At 51.7% G+C, this 21,564-nt stretch overlaps 1 protein-coding gene across 1 annotated transcript in view; it reads left to right on the plus strand.

Moving 5' to 3' along the window:
• Positions 1 to 9,675: 9,675 nt before the first annotated feature.
• The window catches only part of MYOCD (myocardin), a 200,252-nt gene continuing 188,363 nt past the window's right edge, over positions 9,676 to 21,564 (plus strand). Inside the window, exon 1 of the mRNA XM_054846938.1 lies at positions 9,676 to 9,771. The gene's annotated coding sequence lies outside the window, so the exon portion shown is untranslated. The remainder of the gene's footprint in view (positions 9,772 to 21,564) is intronic.

The following is a 21,564-nucleotide window of genomic DNA, read 5'->3' on the forward strand; positions in this document are numbered from 1 at the left end:
CAACTCATTCATTGCTAAGAGACTGAGAAGAGCCTGTGGGGACAACCCCCTCACCTGCCCTGGAAAGCAGGGTGGACCCGGCACAGCTCTGACAGCCCCTGGCTGCTGCAGGGAAGGAGAAGTCCAGAACAGGCTGACTGAGCCAGGGCAATCTCTGTTCCTCTGACTCAGCACGGACCAGCCAAGAAGAGAGCCAGGAGGGACCCGGTCCTGCACCCAGGGATTGCAGAGAGGAAAGGAGGAACTCTGCACTTGTGGCATTGCTGCAGGAGGTGCCCAGCCCCAGGCAGGATCAGATCCAACTGCTTTAGCCTTTCCACATCCACGGAAGGGATCCCAGACAGTCAGACAGTAGTGCGACATGGTTCACCTGGGGTGAAATCCCACCCAGAGCCCACTGCCACTGCCACACACACGGACACAGCCCTGGCCCAGGCGACCATGGGAACAGACCTGCCACCACTGTCCCCATCCCACACCTGCGGCCACACAACCCCAGGCCAGGTAACAACAGGTGTAAGGGCTCGTCTCCTTCATGGGGGGATGACCACAGGTGCGCTGGGGTCTGTCTCGCCGAAGCCGGCAGGAATTTTGCCCATGACGTCAGCAGAGTGGAGATTTCACATCATTCTATTTAAAGAGATTATCTAGAGCAGCCCTTGGCAGCCCTGCAAGGGTGGGATGCCAGATTTTTTCCCAAATTAGAGGTGAAATGTGCCAGTAGAAACGCAGTGAGAGCCAGGTTCTCTGCCTCCCGGCAGGCAGGGTGCTGCCAAAGCTGCTTATTGGGTCGACATCCATCGCTCAGGGGAAGCAGGGAGCTGCTGACACCTTGCCCCACCGCTCCTGCCCTTGCACCTGCCCCGGCACCTGTGATGCCCTTGGCACCCGTAACGTCCTCGGCACATCAGGACACAACGATGGTGTGTCGGTGGGGGAGTGCTTGACTTGCTTGTCTTTCCCAGGCCTGGCTGTGTGTTCACAAGAAAAGTGAGGGGGGAAAAAGAAAAACCTGAGGAAAGAAGTGAAAAATAAATTTCAGTTATATATACTGAGAACTGGAGTTGAGATTTTCTATGTAACTGTATTTTTTCCCTCATTCAAGATGTAGTTTTTCCGCCCAGAAAATTTCTAGGAAAATTGAGCAAGACAGGGTTTGTGCTTTGGCACCCTGTGGCCTGGGAGGACTGCCGGGTGCTCTGCTGTGGGGGTCCTTGGTCTCAGGGCTCCATGGGGCTCCTCACATGCAAGTTTTGGGTTGAGCGTTTTCCCTTGGATGCTGCTGTGGACAGCACATAGAAATTACTTGCTTTCTGTGATCATTATTGTCAGAAAAATGTCTAAATCAATAATTGAAGTTTTCGTGCTTTATATGCACAACTAAAACGTTAGAAGCACTTAAGTGCAAAAATGCTGTTTCACTAAGTAAATTTGTTTTATTCTTATGTTGGTTTGTTATTTTTTGATCTTACAGTATGCCATTAGATGTTATTATATACTAGGCATCATATTGTTACCTTTAGTTTAGTAATAGACAATATGAAAATTACTTTTTAAAGTTTTGACTCAGTGAATGTCAAGACTTTTACACATTGATTTAATGAGAATCAGAAGAAAATTCTCAGCGTTGACATTTCTTATGGGTGGAAATTCAGTGTTCTTGTGCTTGCTTTCTTGCAGTCTGATTTACTGGTACTTTGATTTGTCAGGCTATAAGTCATTAATCCCCACTGTAAATTAGTGTAGGGGAAGTTCTGAATCGAGCTGTGCACCATAACGTGTGTAAAATAGTGCATCTTCCAAATGCCTGTTGTGCTAAACCCAATATTAACACTGACTTTTCTCTCTGTCTCAACAATAAAGCAAGGTTTATTTTGAAAGGAAAATTATAAATACTCAGCCAGGAACAGGGGGTGGGAAGATGCCCATCTGGGTGACTGAGGGGAGCAAACCTCCTCCTTTACAGATGTGAGAGCATCCTCATTGAAGTCCCACTCAGAAGGTGGAGCCAGCACTTCCTAATCAAATGGCAATTTGCACCGCAAAGCTGGGGAAGGGAGACCCTGACATGGGTTTGGGAAGCATTTGTAGGAATCTTCTGCACAGCCCTGCTGAGATCCCATCTCTTGTGCAAAGCTAAACAAAATGATGAGAGGCTGACAAGCCTAAAGGGCAGAAGAGCTAAAAGTGGGAAAAACATCTGACCAGAAAGGTCACTGCAAATAGGCAAAGGCTCGAAGAACCGTGGAAGTAGAGGAGATGTAACTGCCTGTGGCAGTACAGCTGAGAGCCCCACAGTGAATTTAACAGGAGGAAAATGTGGGCTGGATATCTGCAAAATCCTGTCTTCCGGGCAGCAAGATCTATGGGAGCAGAGTGGTTTCCCAGGGGACTGAGCAAGCACTCTATTGCTGGAGTAATTCAAAATTGGATGGGACAGAGTGCTTGGGAACATGCTGCAGAGGCTAATTGTGGGGTTGTGACTGTGTGAAAATCTAGCCTGCATGGAAAATAAAAGTTTGCTGCGGAGGGATATATCTGTTGATCAGTCAGTGGTTTGAGAATTTGAGTAAAAAGAGAAGGAGAGAGGCTTTGGGTCCAGGGGAGATGAGCTGTACAGGGTGCTGGTCCCTACTGAGCCCCAGGGCCACCAAGAATGTGCCAGTCCCCTGGGGCCAAGGGGGTCCGCTACTCCTCATGTCATCCCGGTGAGAGAGTCTCTGCTGTCCCTCCGTTCCCCTCCTGGTGGGATCCTGGCCCTGCTGTGTCAGGGAGGAATCTGGAGTGGTTTTATTACCTGGGGACATGGTGTGACCTCTGCCCACAGCTCAGCCCCCACCGCAGCCCTGGCAGCCCCCCACGCCGGAAGCTGCCGCAGACTTCTTGCTGGCCCCACACCATCTCCTTCCTCCTACCAGGCAGCGCTGCCCCTGGTCTGCCTGGACCGTGGCAGACACATGGCACTCCTCCGGGTGCTGCCACAGCAGGAATTGCTGCTCCGCTTCTGTGGCTGGTGTGTGCGTTGCTCCCCTCTGCAAGAGCCTCCGCAGCATGCCATCCCTCCGCTGTGATTTACAGCGCTCTGCCTGGCTCCACTAACCTCTGCGCTTCTCTTTCAAAACATCATAATAAACAAGCGGAGCTGGGAAGCGCTGGTGGAGCTGCAGCACTGAGCGCCTGCGGCAGCTGAGCTCTGTCCTGTGTGCCAGGAGGGGGGACGCAGGCTGTGCGTGACCCTTGCTGGGGGGGAGCTGGTAGATGTACGGACCTTCCCCCCCACCCTCCGCTGGCAGCAGAGCTGCGTCCTTGCAGCTGAAAGCTCAGCGTGGGCTCTGTAATGGGGGAGGCACCTCTGTACCCCACGCAATGGGCTGTTGGCACTCACTGGGTGATCAGTGATGGCCTCAAACCATCGTATGTATCCCAAGTGCTGGAAGGGCCTGTTACCCTCACCCACCCTGTGGCACGGGGCTGAGGCCCCTCGTGCTCCTGCCCTGCTAGTTCTGAGCTGGATGCAAAGCTCAGCCATGGGATCTCCCCTCCATGGTGGCCAACGGGAGAGCACCCCACTGCCTGCTCCCACGTCTACCCCACCATGAAAAATCAAAGGGTCTTCTAGTGTCTGCCAGTCATCTGCAGCCCTGGGCCACCCTCCTTCAGCAGCACGTTGCAGCACATGGCCCCAGGGCTTGGTGTTGCATTGCCCTCCTGCCCCACAGATTTGGAGATGTGGCTGGATCAGACCCCACTCGTGCTTGTGCATCTGGTGCAGCTATTGGAGTGTGTGTGAGTGCGATGGAGTGTGCTGGTGCAGTGGGTTGTGCCTTCAAGCTGTTCTCCACGTTACCACGGTGCCAGCTCTTGGGCTCCCATTCCTCCCTGCGCTCTTCTCCTGGAGAGATGCTTCACCCCGCTGTGAGGGGCTGCCTGTGTCTGCACACTGCCTTGCCCCAGGGACGGCCCGCTGATCCCTGCCCCGGGCTGTGCTGAGGCTGCCAGGCATGGGATTTACGCTGTGACTCTCCTGGTTTCACCCCAGTTCATTCCTCCACCAGAACAGACTCTTCTAGAGCCTGCTGCCGCACTGACCCCTCCGCGTTAGCTGCCGAGCTGGAGCCCACATGCCATCTTGCCGTTGCTTTCCCACTGTGCTCGCATTTGGGGTGGCACAGCGGTGCCCAGGATGGTCTGCTGGTACCAGTGTCCCCGATAAGCTCAGAGCTCCCTGGGGTCACCCTGCCCAGCCGGAGGCTGGGCAGAGTGACTTCCTCACCCCCCCTCACAGCAAGACAACCCCTCTCCTAGGCCTTGCAGAGTTAAAAATAGAGCCTTGCTTATGGAAAGTTCATGCTGGATAAGAGACTTAGCAGGACACTGCTGAGTTCCTCATCTGAACGTAAATCAATCGCTGAACTCTAGGCGGACCGGGCAGGCAGAAGTGGGACAACCCCCGGCACACGACGTGTCCTCTCTAATTAAAAAGAGACTGTTTGGTGAACATGTTCCACTTTCTCTTCATCAACAGGAGAGCAGGGCAGCTGCCAGGTTATGACACCCAGGCTCTGGGTCTGCCCACCTAAGGGGTGGACACAACTGCTAGACCGGTGTCCTCCTCCTGGCCATGGGCACTGCGGGGTGACGGGTCCTGCCTGGGTGGGCTGTGGGTGAGACCCCGACTGCTGCTGGGGACCAGTGGGTGCAGTGCCGGCAGCCATGTGTTTGCAACGCAGCATCGTCACTCTGTGCGTCTGACTGAGTCCAGCACCGTGTCGCTGCTCCCCCTGCAAGCACAGGTTAGGATTCATGCCCGAGTGTTTCAGCATGGTCCGGGGGGGAAAGTCTTGGTGATATTCTCTGCCAAATTCTCTCCTCCCCATGTGACACCGTGGGTGGCAGGGGTGCAGTGGGAGAGGGGTTAAAGCAGTCTCCGGTGTGCTGTGGGCGGGTGCTCGAGCCACTAACAAAGAATAGTAATGAATGGAAAAAGTGAAGTGTTTTTTCCCTAAAGCAAACAGCTCGGTCAGATTAGAAGCTCGGAGTGCGCTTTACCCAACTATTAATACATTCCTCGCTCATCTCAAACTAAACAGCCGCACTGAGCTCCAAGTTCATAAAAACAGCATCAAATCCATGAGAGCACAGTACATTTATAGTGTCAGCCAGTAAAACTGCCTGCTGGAGGTGATGGCACTCTGGCTCTCTGCCTGCTGGGGAAGGACAGGCTGGGCCAAGCAAGAGGAAGACCGGCGTCCCCAACCAAACGGACCCTTGCCCTCCTCGGCAGAGACTGCTGGCAGGCATGGAAGGAGCCTGGAGAAGCCCCTGCCACCACTGTGATGGAGTTGCCCTGCTTAGAAATACTGAAACACAGCAAGCTGGGGCTGTCAGGACCCGGGGCTTGTGTCCATGGCTGCCAGCACGTGCTCTAGGATTGGCAGGGACGTCGGATGGGCTCAGTCTTCCCAATAAACACCCTGCATGCATCTCCCACGCCGGTGGCTGTGTTCATCTCCCCTCCTACCTAAGGAACGGTGGGGAGGGGACTGGCTGCAGAGCAGGGCAGAGCCTGGGTGAAATCCTAGTGTGGCTCTGTGAATGCAGAACGTGGCAGGTTCATGCTTCCCCGTCTTCCCGCGCAGAGCAGAGGGACTGTGCCCATCGAGGACCTGTGCTGTGGCAAGCAGCGTGCTGGGGCAGGCGGCTGCTCCGGGGCCCCTCGGAGCAAAGGAGATCCCCGCTCGATTCTCCTTGCTAACAAGTGCCGAGGCAGCCAGCTGCTTGCCAGATCCCCACAGCTGTGCAATCCATCTGCAGCGCACGCCACGTGCCAGCTGCAGCCCTGCGCGTGCATCGGAGCAGAGGGAGGCCACAAGGCAAGGCCACGAATGGCAGCATCCCCCTTGCTTTCTGCAGCCTGGCTGGGCCAGGTGGGTGGCAAAAGCCCTGCATCTGCAAAGAGAAAGGGGACAATGGCCTGCTGGGGATTTACCTTGTCCTTGGGCTAGGCAGGGAGTGTGACCTGGTGTGTGAGCACTGCAGACTCGCTCCTTGTGTACCAAGCATCCTTGGCCTCGAAACCACCTGCTTCAAGGCAGGTGTGGATGTTTTGTCCCTGAGGCTTGGTGCACCAGGGCTCTGCAGGGACAAGGTGCAAAGCCTTTCTACATTTGGCAGCTGAAGGAGTACCCAAAAATGGTGTCAGTGGTGCTTTGCTTCTCACAGTATATTTCCACTGGGCTGGTCTATGCTCAATGTTTTTCTGTTAAGCTGTGTTGGGCTGGGGTTGTTTAAGGTGACACAGCCTGGGGCAGATGCTTGCACTGGACATCACTTGGGGGCTGCAGCTATCTAGAGAGAGCCAAACAGAAAGTGTGCAAGAGCCAGGATTATCCACAAACTCCCCCGAGGAGCATGAGGCTGTTGCCCCGGGGCGGCAGTACTGAGACATCCTCCTGTCGCTGTTGGAGCTGGGCAGAAAACTGCTGTTTTGAAGGAAGCGCTTATTCCTCTTCTTTGTCCTGACTCAGTCTGAGAAAATTGAATCATTTCTCAAAGATAAAAACATTCAGGAAAAAAAAGCCATCGCAGAAATGAGGAAATGCTTTCTTTCGCCTGGCTTGCACCTTACACAGCGTCTGCCCGGCACAGCTCTGTCCCTCGGAGCTCGGCCCGGGTGCCCAGCCTGCCCTCTGCCTGGGGCTCGCTGGCCAGACGGCTCCTGCCTGCTCAGTGGCCACGTGGCTCCCACGAGGCTCATCCAAACTGCTCGGCGGCTCAAGGCCATCACGGGGCATAGATCTGGGCTAGGAGCCCAGCTGACTGGGCAGACTGGGAATGCCGAGGATGCACTGCAGTGGCTGAGGCAGAGGTAGGGTTAATGCCAGACAGAATTGCTAGGAAAGAAAAAAATTCCCTTGAAAAACTGTGGGTTTGGTTTTGCAGAGATACATTTTCCTGCAGGAAAAAGACCACTGTAGCAGAAAGCAGAGTTCACTTGTCCTGCAGAGGAATTGAGTTTATTCTGTTTTATTCTGTATTTTGTGTCCAGCTTCTAAGCAGGGTCCACTTCTACATGCATCTCTGCAAAACCAAGCTGAAGGCCACCAAGCGCTTAAGGTGGGTTTGAGCAGAGTGGCCTCATGAGTGTCTAAGGGCTGGCAGAGCTCTGCACAAACCTTTTCTGGCTGGTGAACATCTGCTTGCCAGGGTGGCTGTTTGGAAAACTACCCTTTTGCTTGCTAATCGCCTGTGTTAGGGAACAAATGAGGCTTCTTCAATGACAATTTTATATAAATTTTCTGAGCAATAACAGTGCAGCCACTTCACCCTGCCAGGGACTGGACCCACACTTGGAAGGTTTCTTCATAAAGCTTTTTATACCTAATACATGCCGCAGCGCTGAAAAGATCCTATAAAATGTGCCAGGACACAGGACTTGTTCCAGAAACCGTTGCTTATTAAATCACCCGGGTGGCAGAAGAAGAAGCTGATCAGAGATGAACCGATACAGCATGGTCTGGGAGCCGACTGACCTCGGTGTCAGGTTCTGCCCCTTTTTTTATCTTTCCCACACATTGCAAAAAGATCGGGTCTAAAGTGATACTATATATACGGCTCGCTGTACCATTCATCTGGGCAGTGCGAAGCCTGGGTTTATATGGATCTGTCTGGCATTAGAGGATCGAAAGGTTATGTTGTTGGTACATTTCTGCACATCCAAACCATGAGTCATCATTTCCAGGAAGCTAAATACTTAAAAAGCTGTGATGCAAATTGTGTTTCCCAAATATTTTATTCCTAATGCAACTCTGGACATCAAATCTGGACACACAGTTTATGAACAGCTGATCTACAGCAAAAGGTTGAGGTAACGGGTCAAAGCTGCCTCTGAGTTTAACCTGATTTATAGACAAAGTAATTTTGTTATGAAAAATAAGCATATAAAGTACTTGGATGCTACAGTAAAACCATAAACAGTGCGTTTTGTCTTCTGCATGCAAGAACTAATTGCAAGTATGCATCAGAGCAGAAACAGGCTGAGATATGCTTGCTAGTATTTCATATCGTGATATGATTGCTAGTCCTTCATATTGCTAGTTATAATTATTACTATATTATTATTATTGACAAGAGTCAACTAGTTTTTAACCAGATGTGTTTTGAAACTTCCATGGCACTCTGTTCTTCAACATTAAATCATGAACATCAGCTCCCTAAGAGTCATGAGGAAAAGCTACAAACAAAACCCAAACACAACTACCCAACCAGAAAAAAAAAAAAGGGCAAAAGTTCTGCCAAACCCATGAAATTTCAAGAAAATGGAAACATTTTCAGGATGGCTGCACACACTATCCACATCACATGGCACGACAGCTCAGCCGGGTTCTTTGCTCTCCTGGCAGTAGCTGTCACACTGCACCGGAGGTTGTACCGGTGGGGAGAGTGTGGCGGAGGCTGCAGTGTCCCCTCCCCGGTGGGCACGGATCCTGCCCTGTGCTGTCAGGGGAGCACAGCCCAGGCTCGGTGCTGGGCAGGAGAAGGTACGTGGCACCGCAGAGGGGAGTCGCGTGCAATAATGATGCCTGAGTAAGAAACGCACCTCTGCAGATGGGACGCGCCAGGGGATTAAGCACTTGTACCTGACATTTTCCAGTCTATGTTCCAAAGGGACTAGATCTAGGTGCTCTCAAAAACTTGTGCCCATAATTCAGAGCTGGAAAGCCCTGAAGTTTGCTGTTCTTCTGGTTAAAGCCCATTGGAGCTGCCAGCTTGGTGATAGTGCTCTTCTAGCAAAGATAACAGCAGGACATCCTGGCTTTAATCAGTCTGCACTGCGTGGTGAGTGGCAATCCATCTCCTCCGGCTCAGTGTATGCCCGAGCCTCCCTCACTGTGTGGGTCCCGGTGTGCGCGAGGGGTGGCTGGGCTTGAGGAACAGAGCTCCCTGTCCCTGCCAGGGTGGCCTGGGCTCTGGTTGTCTGCTGGCCAGAGCATGGCCCAGGTGCTGAGCTGCAGCCATCCATCACACATCCATGCGTGTCCCCCAGCATGGTTCTGGCACAGGCAGTCAGGGCTCTCCTGGGCAGTTTGGGGGCAAGCTCAGACAAGGGACAACTCCCAAGGGGCAGGATGGAAGAGCTCCTGTGTTTTGTGGAAAAGAGAGTTTGGGTGTGCAGACACAAACTGTGTCACTGCAGTTGTTCTTAGGGACAGAGAACGGTCCATGAGCTTTTATTTACTATTTATCTTACATAGCAAAAGCAGCCACCTCTCCAGGACTCTCTCCAGCCATACCAGCCCTGTCCTCACCAGGCGTGTGCACAGATGGACAGCTGGACCAAGACCTGGCAAGAGATAAATAATAACTGTCCTGTGCCTGACTTAGCCCTTGCCAGGCTGCTGCTCCTCATTCCCACGGAGCCAGATCTGTGATTCGGCAGCCCGACGTTTCTCAGAGCTGAGCTGAGCAGAGATGACTGAGGGGGTGGATAAGCCTGTTACGTCTCTCTGGGATCCTCCGTGGTAGCTATTCTAAGGTTTGCCGCACCAGACTCTGGGAATGAGCTGGGAGGATGCCTCTTGGGCTGCCAGTGGTCCCTGGGGACCTCGTAGCTACACATGTGCTCTTCCTAGGTTGCATGGCCGTGGTCCCTGATGAGGGCAGATGCTGTTGGGGCTTTGCTGCGGCTGGACCTTCAGCAGACTGCGTGCTGGGCATCTCTCAGCTTTCCTGAGACTCTGGAAACCAGGCTTTGAACTCTGAAACTCTTAGGTAAGGCTCTGTTTTCCGTCATCCTGCCTGACTGAACATCACCTTGCAGCTTTATAAACCAGGTCCTGGAGCAGGTGTCTGCCAGGAAGGATCCCCCAGTGTGTGTGCAGCATTTCCCTGGATGCTGGTGACGGAGTTAGTCTGTTTGCTTAGTTTGATGCATAGGTACACAGATGCAAGTGTGCAAAGATCTGGAGCATATTACTCCTCGCTTAGTACACAAGGTAGAGAGTTCCTGAGACAGATAAGTTTCCTTTCCTCTCCAACATGTTCTTTGAGGTCTCGTTAGAGAGGTTTTTCAAGGAGGCTCAGGCTCCATCTCTGATGGTGGTGGATCTGTTGGACCTTGCTGGGCCCATGACCAAAGACAACTTCTCCCAAAAAGTCAAATCCTTCTAGGACTTAAAGAGGAAAGAAAAGGAAAAGAAAAAAAGACATCTATCCCAAAGTTTAATTTTAAGAATGGGAACAAGATAAAAATACAAAAATAGTTAAAAAGGAATTAAAAAGAAAAGCTAAATGGGTAAAATATTTACAGAAGGCATAAAAACTGTTTAAAGACAAAGTATTAGGGACTCAGAATAAATATATACAACCAATCTAGAATGTGCTAAAATATCCAGAAAGAAATTGTCATGCTTTAGTAGTGAAAGAAGTTATAAGAAGAAAGAGATATTCATCAAAATTGAAATAATTTCCAAAGAAGGAAGATAGAATGGAGTATGCCTGTTAGATGTAATACCCATAATAAGGACAGGCCAAAAATATTTTTAGGAAAAACTTACTAAAAGCCTAAAAGCCAATAATAAAATGTTTCTCAAAGCATAAATAGTAGGAAGCTCATCAGAAAGTGGCCCTGGCTCAGCTCTGTGTAGGAAAAGACAGAAGGAACTTAATGTTGCAGTGCAAGAGCTAAAAAGCTCAACTGATGCTCAGTGGGAGGGAGAAGAAAGTGTCCTACACTGTGCCCATCCTTTACACAACTCTCCCATAACCAAGCAAACAGCAGCAGTCCGATTATTCTTTCCCAAACTGAAATGTCAAACCTGGAAGTATTCTTAAGCATGAACCTGATGAAGCATTTGGAAAGACGGTTGTACTGAAACCCAACGTCCCCCAGCAAGGTCCCCTTCAGCACAGGCACTTGCATCCCCAGGGACTGTGAGGTCCCACCCTTCCCCTGCCCTGCACATCTCCCCACCTTGATGCCACCACTGCAGCACAGGCTGTGACACCCCCGTTGGCTCTGCCTAGCATGGGAGCTTTCTGCCCCTGCTTTGGTGACCTCTTACTCCACTGCTTGGCCAGCATGGGACAGCCAGGCTCTTTGTGATTCCCTTTTCCCATGCTGTTGCCAGCAAATCCTGTGGGTCCCCATCACCCCCATTCCCCACCACAATCCTCTGGCGTATCTCACTGCATGTCTGCTCCTCTCCCTGTCCCACTGTCACAGTGCTGGCACCAGGCATGGTGCGGCAGAGCACAGTGTGGCAGCTCCTCGGCAGCATGCAGACCAGCCGCACAAGAAAAGCTGTGCTGGGATCAGAGAGGTGCCGAGGAGAGGGGAACGAGTGGCAGGGGTTCGTGCCCATCCTTGGCTGAAGCCCTGTGCTGGGGGCACCTCGTGTGACCCCAGATCATTTTTGTATGCAAACGGCTAATGAACTGCTATTAGCCTGGACTCGAACTGGAATACCTTCAGTCACATTCAAGCCCAAACTGGAACAGAATGAAAAAAATGTAGTGGTTGGACTCCCTGCTAACTGAGCACTGGGCTCTGAATTAGCAATTACCGCTGGGGAAAGAAATCTGGGGTTCTTGGGCTAGGTCACGGAAAACATCATCTCAGTAGGGGGCATGAAAGGGAATCAGATGTGGGGACTGATTAGGGGAGGAACTGGGAACAAAACAGAAAATGCAGTTCTGCTGTGGTAAGTCCACAGCATCCCCACGCCCCAAGCTGGCTGGTGTATCCATTCCTGTCTCCTCCCTCCTTCTCAGGAGAGTTCAGAAAACCAGAAAAGGGCAGCCACCATGACCACAGCATTTAATGGTGTCCATAGGAACCATTAAATAGACAAGGCCTTTTCACTTCAGCAGCAGACATCTGAGCTGGGTGATAGGGGTACAGCAGTCCGGAGCAGTCTGGTGAAGGTGGTTGGGGAAGATCAGTCACTGCTTCTTTCTGTTCAGAAACTAGGAGGCATTCCATGAAATTGTCAGGTAGCAGATTTAAAACAAACAAAAGGAAGTACTTTTTCAGACAACTCATAATTCATCATGAAACTCATTACCATGGGACAGTGTAAGGCCAAAAGTATAACTGGCTTCAAAAAGCAATTACATTCAGGAAGAAAAATCATTGAGACTATTAAACACGAGGGTCCAGTGATAACCTCTCGCTCGCCAGATCCAAAGGCTGGGAATTGCACAGAGGAGTGTTGTAGAGAGATCCTTGATGTCTTACATACTCCTTCAACATGCATAACTGGCCACCAGTGGAGAGGGCATACTGTCACAGGGGGATATAGGGCTGGCCTAACATAGCCGATATATGTTCTCTCCTATTCAACGCTGTCCTTGCCTTCCTGACTCTCAGCCTGAGGGCAATTAATTTCTATCTTCTCCCTCATCTTTGGTCTTTAAACATCCAAAGATAGCCATTCCCATCAGAGAGAGATGAGCCTCTTCAGTGCATGATTCATTTGACTGGGTGCAGACATGCCCATGCCTCAGTCCTCTGCAGAGGAGCTGGAAAATGACGTCTTGCCAAGGTTTTGCCTGACCTTTTGTTCTGGGCGTACAGGATCTACTCGGGGTTTTAATTACCAGCCTGTTCTCCGTTAGGTGTACATGAGCCATCCTCTCTCCCTAGCAACAGATATATGAGGCCAAAACACAGAAGCAGTAATTTGCTGGGTAGCTCATAATCAGAAGTTAGGTGCTGGTGTCAGGACCTTCCCTCTGAGGTTGATGAAGAAAGAGGAATTTGTGCCCAGACTGATCCATTTTACCTGCTGTAGCCTTCAGACGAGATGAGTGACTCTGCAGACGTGTACCTTGACCTACCACCCCCTTGCCATCAGGACGCGTGAGCTGCCACTGACTGGCTCAGAGCCTGGGCTTTGCAGAGAGGAGAAGGTACCAAGATGACACCTGCTCCCTGGAGCGGGGAGCTGCTGCCTTCTGCTGGGGCAAATGCCACCTCCTGGTGCCACGCCAAGCGTCACTGCTCCTACAAACAGCACTAGTGCTGGAATTGCTTGGACACACAGGTATGTGTGGTGGTGGTTAAAAGAGACCAGGGAAATCGCAGAGACCCTCACCCGCACACGTGAACACACACGAAGACATGCACACCACTTGTGCTGACACACACCTCGTCCGTGCTCTCCTGACAGCGTGAAAGCCAGCGGGAAGCACTGCGGGGGCTCTGCGAGCTGCAAGCACCATTGGGTTGCAGGTGTCAGGGCAGAACCGGCCCCTGCGGCTGTCACTAATGCCGTAATCACACGTGATTATTGCAAACGGAGACACAGCTAGCCACACAGCTCTATAGTAACAACATAGGCATCTTCCAAGTACATTCAGTTCGCTGCCCTGCTTCCCATCCGCCCCCACATTGGCGAATATGTAAATAGAGGATATTCTTAGCAGAGAGGATTCCCAAGAAAATGCCATGTGTCTCTGATGCAAGCAAGGATTTAGTACACTGGCATGGGGAAATACTGAGGTCTTCCTAGTGACAGGAGAGTCGGAGCCTCTGACACTCCCCGGCAGGCCCAGGGATAGGGTGAGGGTTTGGGAACACTTGCTCTGCTCTCTTCTGCATGGGCAAAAGTAAAAGGATTGTGGGTGTTAATCAAGTAGCTAGGCTAGCCAGCACTCAATTTGTGAGACAAAAGACTGGCTGGAGCTGGAGGCAATTATCCGTCTGGCCTCAGGATCTGCTCCAAGGGCTTCTGACTCCTACCTGGTTTCATGATGTCTTGGGGACCACGGGTACTTCCCACACAGAGCAGATGAGTGGTACAAAGCAGAGCTGAGGTCCCTGTTTAGCTGGGCACGAGTGGTGTCCTCCGATGTGACAACGCATTGCCAGCCTGCACGTTGCTCCCGCACATCCCAGGTGCGACGGAGAATGGGACAAGATAAGGCAGCAGGGCAGGTGAGAGCTGTCTGCTTACCTGTGGTGCGTGCAGAGCCCAGCCTGGGGCACTTGGAGGTGTGCGCAGAGCTCCCTCGGCCAGGCACAAGCAGTGGGGTCAATGCAGGGCAGGCTGAGCACGACTAGGCTGAATTTCAAGCCCCAAAATAGGGACCTTTCTTTCCCCTGTGGCTGCCATGCAGGGAGCACAGCAATAAATTGCCCGGGTGAAAGGCATATCGTGGAAGCTGTATAATCTGGGCACAGTTTCTCCTCAACATGCCTGACAAAGATAGACACAAAACTCATACTTTTCTCCGATGTAATGGGGAGGAGAGCTGGGATGCACAAGCACAACAGCTTTGCTCCTCGGAACGTGTCACTTGTTCCTGGCAGTGACGTGGTGGGCGTGCAGTGAAGCCTGGCTGGAGTGCAGACCAGGCGGGAGGTGTGAAAGGCTGCCTGTGTGTTTGTGTGCAGAGAGGTGCCACAGGATTTCGGAGCAGTACCTTTCAGTCCCCCGCTCCACCCACACCTGGAACATGCTGCACTGAGCGTGTACGTGCAAAATCCACTCTGGGACTGAGCTTGGTTTGGAAATGCACTCAGCACCTGAACTTCCTTCGGGAAGTACGAGGTCCAGGTGGGTGTTTAGTATGAAGTGATAGGCTGACATGTAATATCACAAGAAAGTACCAACAGCATCTCTGCACTAGTTTCTGCCCTGGCAGTGCCGTGCACTCTAGGTTATTTCAATCTCTGCCTTACTGGGCTGTGCTGCCTCTTCCTGCCCTCCAAAATCTGCCCTCCAAAATCTGCCCTCAGATTCAAATCACATTCAGACGCCTTTTCCCTGCGACCCGGCTGAGCTCCATCCCACGTGAGGACGCGCGCTCGCAGGGAGGCACACAGCACATGGATGTGCATCCACCCAACCCGCAGATGCCTGCTCAAGCCTATGCCTGGCTTGCAGAGAGCATGGGTGGTCGTGGGGGCAGGAGAGGTTCCGTTTGCCTCCACGTGGAGCACCGACGGGCAGCTTCGCAGGCAGTGCCTCAGCTTGGAGACTGCTCGGACACTATCACCCCTGTGTCCCACCTGATCCCTCTGAGGTGCTCCGGCGTTCACCTCGCAGCTCAGCTGGCTGCTCCATGCTGAAGGTCTTGCAAGACTGTTTGCAATATATGGTTTCATACAGTTCCATGTGTGCTGCTTTTCAACATCCTACGTAATGTTTAGTCACATTTAATAACAATAAAACTCTCCTTCACAGCCGCATTCTGGAAAATGGGGCCGATTTTGCTAAAAACAATGAATGTGAATAGTTCATGGTCTTCTCGCATTACCCAGAGATTTATCACATCTCTTGCATAATTTAATCTCTACATCTGTGGGACACAAATGTTTTACATTTCTTACATTTATGGGCAGACATCGAAAACATCTGTGCAGACCCAATGCACGAAAACATCTGGAAGACATCTCTGCCTTTTTATGACATACGTCTCCTGATCTTTTGTCTGGAACAAGTGTGCTGCTATCAGTAGTAGCTTTATATGTCGGTTACTGGGCTTCCCGTTTGGGCTTTGACAGGCGCAGGGGAAAATGTGATCAGCTCTGAATTTCAGCCCATTTCAGCAAGTGGGGAAGCAATTCAGGGAGCTTCCCACCCACGCTGTGAGAATTTGGACCAGGATGGGAACAAGGCAGCCAGGGTTTGCTGCTAAGCTTGTGGACAGGACTGCTTCCTGAAGGTTCAGGCTCGGAGCTGTACTGAGCTGCTGTGGTCATTTCTCTGGAGTATCCCAGACTGGTGCAGCAAAGCAGGTGAGGAGGGGATTTTCTCTGCAGCCCCCGAAAGAGAAGCTGGCTTGGCGGGGACTTCAGATGAGGGGGAGGTCAGCTTGCCTGTATTGACCTGGGGGAAACATGTGCCCCCCCCCCCCCCCAGTATTGGACATATTGTTGCTTCTGCTGTTAATAACCCAGCCCTTTGTCAGTGAGATAAGCACATCCTACAGGTGGGATGAAAGGCAGTAACAGCACATGGAGATATTTTTTCACTCTACAGTTTCTGTACATTCATAGCAGTGTGTCTGAGACCTGCTGGCTGCGTCCAGGTGAGCAAAGGGACCAGGGCATGGCCTTGGGCAGGCAGCACCCCTGGGCACGGTTTGGCTGGGGCTCACCAGCCATTCCCCTGCCTGTACCAGGAGCAGTGCAGTGCCTGGCTCAGCCCAGCCTCCCTTCTCAGTTTGAAGGCAGTCAGTCTCTACTGGGATGAAGAGGGTTTAGTCATCATTGGTAGAGGTTTTAGGCCCTGCCATTTGGTCATGGGGCTGGGGAACAGGCCCTGGCTTTTTTTACTTTAGTAATATGGATGGAGCCATTGCAACCCACAGATGTGCTGTGGCTATCGCTCTTTGCATCGAAGGTTTGGCTGGATTGAGGTGGATGTGGTGCAGAAGGTGAATCAAAAAGTTGCTCTTGCCAGCATGGGCATGACGTGAAGCAGAGGCTGATGGAAAGATCCAGAGTAGCTAACGAAGTGGCTTTGGGGCACTGAGTGGTCACAAGGGTGATGGGCTGCGTGGGATGGAGCAGGAAGGTGTGCCCTCAAAAGTGTAACAGGGAGCCAGTGTGATCAGCTGATGAGAGTGGATAAAACTTGTCACTCCTGACTGATGAGGAGAGAGAGATCAGAAGAGCTTTGGGAGAAAAGCAGCACCAGCAGGGACGGAACAGAGAGGTGAATAGCACACTGGGGAATTATCGTGGCAAGTACAAACAGCTGCCAGCAGTTATCATCTCACGTGTGCTTGATATAAAAGCTGGCTTAAGCAGAACTAAAAGCTTGGTGGAAACCAAATGATGAAACTTGCCTCAAGTCTCTGCTCTGCCAGATACACAGCCTGCATGATGCCTGTGTTAGTCCTTCAGTATTGGTCCAGTGTGGTCCTGTCGGTGGGGCTGGGCTGAGGTGAGCAAAAGCAGCTGCCTTCTGCCTGGATGGAGACCTGCAAAACATGGCTGGGGTAAACAAGCCCAGCTTTTTGCAGCCAGTCATCAGATGCCTTCATTCCTGCTTCTCCTGCCTGGAGAGGAGTCCTGGTCGCCTGCCCTGGGCTGTCACTGACATTTGCTGCAAGGCATCTGCCCCACAGTGATGCATAGAGACTATGGCAGAGGGGAGCAGTGTCCCATCTTCTACCACCCTCAGGAAGACGGGTGAACCATGGTGTCCTTGCAGTCAGCCATTGCTTTCCTTGGGGCTGGTCGTGTAAAGAGGTGTACAGGGTGTCACAGGCTTCCTGAAGAGGTTGGTTGAGGTTAACATGAACAGGCATGGGGGCACTTGTCTCTCTTGGGCATTCATGGAAATCTGGGCCCATCCTGCAGACTGCTGTGCACACCCAGTCAGGTGCTGAGCATGGGCAGGTCCCTGGCTGTTGCACCTGTACCGTGTAGAGCATGCAGCTCCTGGTGCCAAGCCCTAAGACCACCCTGTGCTCCCTTTCCTCGCACGCCCTTCCATCTGCAGATACGTTCCTCAGGCCTGGTGCCTGGGCAGGCAGGGGCATGGTGATGTCCATATGATGTCTTGGGCTGGTGGCCCACCCTGAGCCATGCAGAGAGGAGGAGAGGGTGTAAGAGAGCACTGCATCACTGGGGATTGAAATGGGGAAATGCCAAGTGTTCCCCCTGCCTTTGTACCTCATGAGAGTCCATGGGGCAGCAGTGACACTCTGTGAGCAGGCCAGGGGGTACTCATGGCCTCTGGGCTTGCTGGGGAGATGTGGATTTGTTTGGAAATTCCTGAACTAGCATTACAGTTGGCACAGAGTGGAGGAAGGCAGCCAGCTTCTCCAGCCTGCGAGCTCTGCCCTTGTCCCTGCTGACAACAGCACAGAGATCTGAGGAATGGTGGATGCAACCCAAGAACAGGCTCCAGGCTGCCTGTGGCTGAAGGTGCCGCTGGGAGACACCCCACCCCCCCCCCCCCGCCACAACAGGGCTCTGCACCATTTAGACTAGCAGTGACCAAGGGTGGCTTCTCCCTGAGTACAGAGCTGCTGAGGGCTGCTGGGCCCCCAAAACATCTGCCTCACCCCTGCCAAACCGGTCTGCAGAGTGCATTCAGACAAACAAACTGCCCAGAGCTTCACACTGTGCCACCCCAAAACACCTGCTCACTTGGGCACGCTCACCCAGCCCTGTCCTGCCCTTGTTGGTGCCCGCTCACCTGGCTTCCACACTTGTTGGGCGGATGGGGACTCCAGCACAGCCCTCCCTTGCGCAGTGAGGACCTATCTGTGAGGTCAGGGGGTGTAATGAGGGTTGAGACATGTCCCGCCAATATCCCAAACAACAGTAAATCTGTGAGTGAGACAGAGCCACATCTCCTGGGACTGTGTGCTCCCAAACCCCAGCACATCACAGAGTCACAGAATCACAGAACGGTAGGGGTTGGAAGGGACCTCTGGAGATCATCTATTCCAACATCCTACTTGCCCTTAGTCCTTTGGTCAGGTTTCCCTCTTGCCCTCCCCGCTGTTCCTGTTTCTCTGAGCAAGAGCTACCCATGCTCCAGGGAGCCCTGTCTCATGGCTGCAGCCAGGAGAGCGATTTGACCTGCAGCTCCAACCTGGTGGGTGCAGCCCGTGGCGTCCCAGGCACTGCCCTGTGGCGAGCACCGCGTGCACATCCCAGGATATCTGCGCTATTGCTATTAATCATGTGCAAACCAGCAGGAGCAGGACATCCCTAGAGGATCTTGTCTCTTTGGTTAGGAGCAAGGCAGGAACATGCACAGCGCCTGTCCTGTGCTCACAACCTTATTAATAGACCATGTGTGGGAACAGTGAGCGGCAGGCGAGCGGAGGCTGCGGGATGAAGGATGTGATTTGGGTGCCACAACACTCATCCATGGGCGATGCTTTCATCACAGACCTGAGCACTGAAAAACACCATCGTGGTCTGCTGGCTAGGTGATGAGCTAGGAAGGTGACTCTCCAGCAAGTGACCACTTCTGACATTTAAAAGATTCTGTTGTGTTCCAAATAAAGAGTGAATATATTTTTTTTTTGCTTACAACTGGGCACTTTAAATAAATGCTCAGGTCAGAACAGAAAAAAAATTGTATTTCAGAAAAACTGAAATGTTTCACATGAGTTTTAGTCTTTTTTTTAATTTATTTAAAAGAAACCAAAATGCAGCAATCTGAAACTTTAAACAATGTGTCATTGTGAGAGGAAAACCTGGAAAGGTTGTGCACAGATGTATATATGGGAGTTCTTTCAACATCTTCAATTTTATACCTTTCTCATTTTTTAACAAGCAAAATAATAATAAAAAAAAATTCAGTATGTTCTTGCAGGTTTAAATTTTGACAGATCTGCATTTCCAATGCCAAAATGTTTTACTCTAATTTAGTGAATAAAATCCCAACTTTTTTGATTGCCTGGGCAATTTCATTTGCCTGCATTCTGATATAATGTGGGATTATATGAACAGATGTTATTTTTCCATGGGACATGATGTGTAAACTCAGACTTTTGGAGACGTATAATTTGATCAAATGTAGCTGAATTTTCCCAAAGATAACTGTTTGTGAGCCCTTGCTCCAAAATGAAGTGGTTTGAACTTCTGAATGGTGGCTTTGAGGAGCTTTTCATCATGGATAAAGCAAAATATTTTTCCCAAAGCCTGTTCTGAGGAATCGCTGACCTGTTTAAGCTGAGTGCTTGCAAAATCTTCGAGTGGAAGCAGACGTCCTGGCAGTCAAATCTGGGGTTTGGCAAACTCTAAGCTATGAAGGGTTTACAGCAGAGAATCATTGACATTACCTGTCTGTGTTAACCACGGAGCTTGTTTTCCATGTTTTTTTTTGTAATACTTCTGAATTCCAGGATGGAAATAAGAAATCAGCACAGTAGCTTTTTCCATCTTCCTCCACGAGTAGGGGGAGACACGCTGAGCACATCATGGCTCGAATAGTAAAGAGGTACTGGCAGGGGAAGAGAGACGTGTCCGTATCATGCCTGCTTTCAAGACATACTGCAAGGAGCCAAGGCCAGGGTTGGGTATTGCCGGGGTGGTGAATGTGGTGGTGGAGGTCCAGAGCAGCAGTGCGGGCCTGCTGCTGCTGCTGGGGGGCTATTGCTGACTGAGGCTGCTCCTTACCGTGGAATAATTCACTCCCACAAGCACCACGTTCAATTCTATCAGCAGGATGGGACCCTTGGTTGTACTGGGAGAGGCTGACTTGTATGTCCTCCTCAACCTGGGCCAATGCCTGCAGGCTGGAGCAGAGCCCAGAGCTTTGGCAAGCATTGATGACTATCTGGCTCCTGAATCACAGCTTTAAGATGACAAAAATTTGCAGCCAAAATGCAGCCAGCTCCCAAATAATGCCCTCCAAATCCCCAAGCTGACAGGTCAAGGTGGCAGAGCCAGCCTTTCCGTGCCCCTGTGGCGGGGACTGTGGGAGTGGGATCGTTCTCTGGCCCAAACTGCTGTGAGGACCAGGAGGTTGGGGACATGCCCATCTCAGCCTCCTGCAGAGATCAGACCTCCAGGGCTTTGGGAACTGGCAGGAAAGATATAGTCAGAACTGAGACTTGGCAGGAAAGGTCTGCAGGAGGAGAGGTCCCCAGGGGCAGCCACTGCTCCCACCAGACACAATACTCCACTGCTTCCAAGCACATTTTTCTCAGGCAGTGCTGGATAATCTACGGGAATGTTAAACACCAAAATGAGCAACAAGCCTGGCTGGAATTTCTCTGCAGGACAAGCAATTATCTTGTGTTCCTCTCCAGGGGTAAGCAAAAGGTGGTGGAAAAGGTCAGTGTTCCCAGGTCACCCAAGTGGCTCAACCCATGTTGCAAGTGCCTTGGACACTTTAGGGGCTGAATAGTCTGGGTGAGAGGAGGCTGGCAAAATCACTTCTGTGCATGTTGCTACCTTGCTTCACTGTTGGGAACAGCAATTCTCCTGCAAGGTATGGAGATTGCTGGGTCCATCTTGCTGAGCAGCCCTGCAGCTCACAGCTCTAGAAAAGGCTTTTGTGCCACCAGTGCCACCAGTGTGTCCTGTCCTCTTCCATAGCCAGGCCCTGCGCCAGGGCAGTGGGATCCTCAGCTGGAGAAGGATGGAGGGTCTCCTCCCTGGGCCACCTCCTCCCAGTGAAAGAAATAGTCATCCTCTCCCCCAGGAGCAGAGGTTAGGTCTTCTGCCACGATGGTTCCTATCCCCACCCCAACATCCATGATGTTGGATAAGGACACTCTGCATTCTGGATCACAAAAAGCTTGAGGCACAAGAACAGCACCTCTAGTCACCCAGAAATGACCAGGCTCTGCTGCCAAAACCACTTGTCTCCCCTTCTCACGCTGGGGAACAAGCAGTGCCTGATCCAGAGTGACATGCCATCTCATGGCTGGGGGGCATGTCCCTGCGAGATATTTCTCCTTCTGAAGCAAAGCCAGTGCTCAGGGTGCAGCGGGCAGGACTTAGGGACCCAGGTCACCATGCACCTGTGGCACACCAGGCAGGTGACGCACTGCTTGTGCAAACAGGATGCCCTGTGTCCACGAAGCCTGTGCCCAGGTTGATTGCTGCTGGCCACCCCGAGCCCTGCGCATGTC

This window comes from Grus americana, chromosome 18 (assembly GCF_028858705.1).
Source record: "Grus americana isolate bGruAme1 chromosome 18, bGruAme1.mat, whole genome shotgun sequence".
NCBI lineage: Eukaryota > Metazoa > Chordata > Aves > Gruiformes > Gruidae > Grus > Grus americana.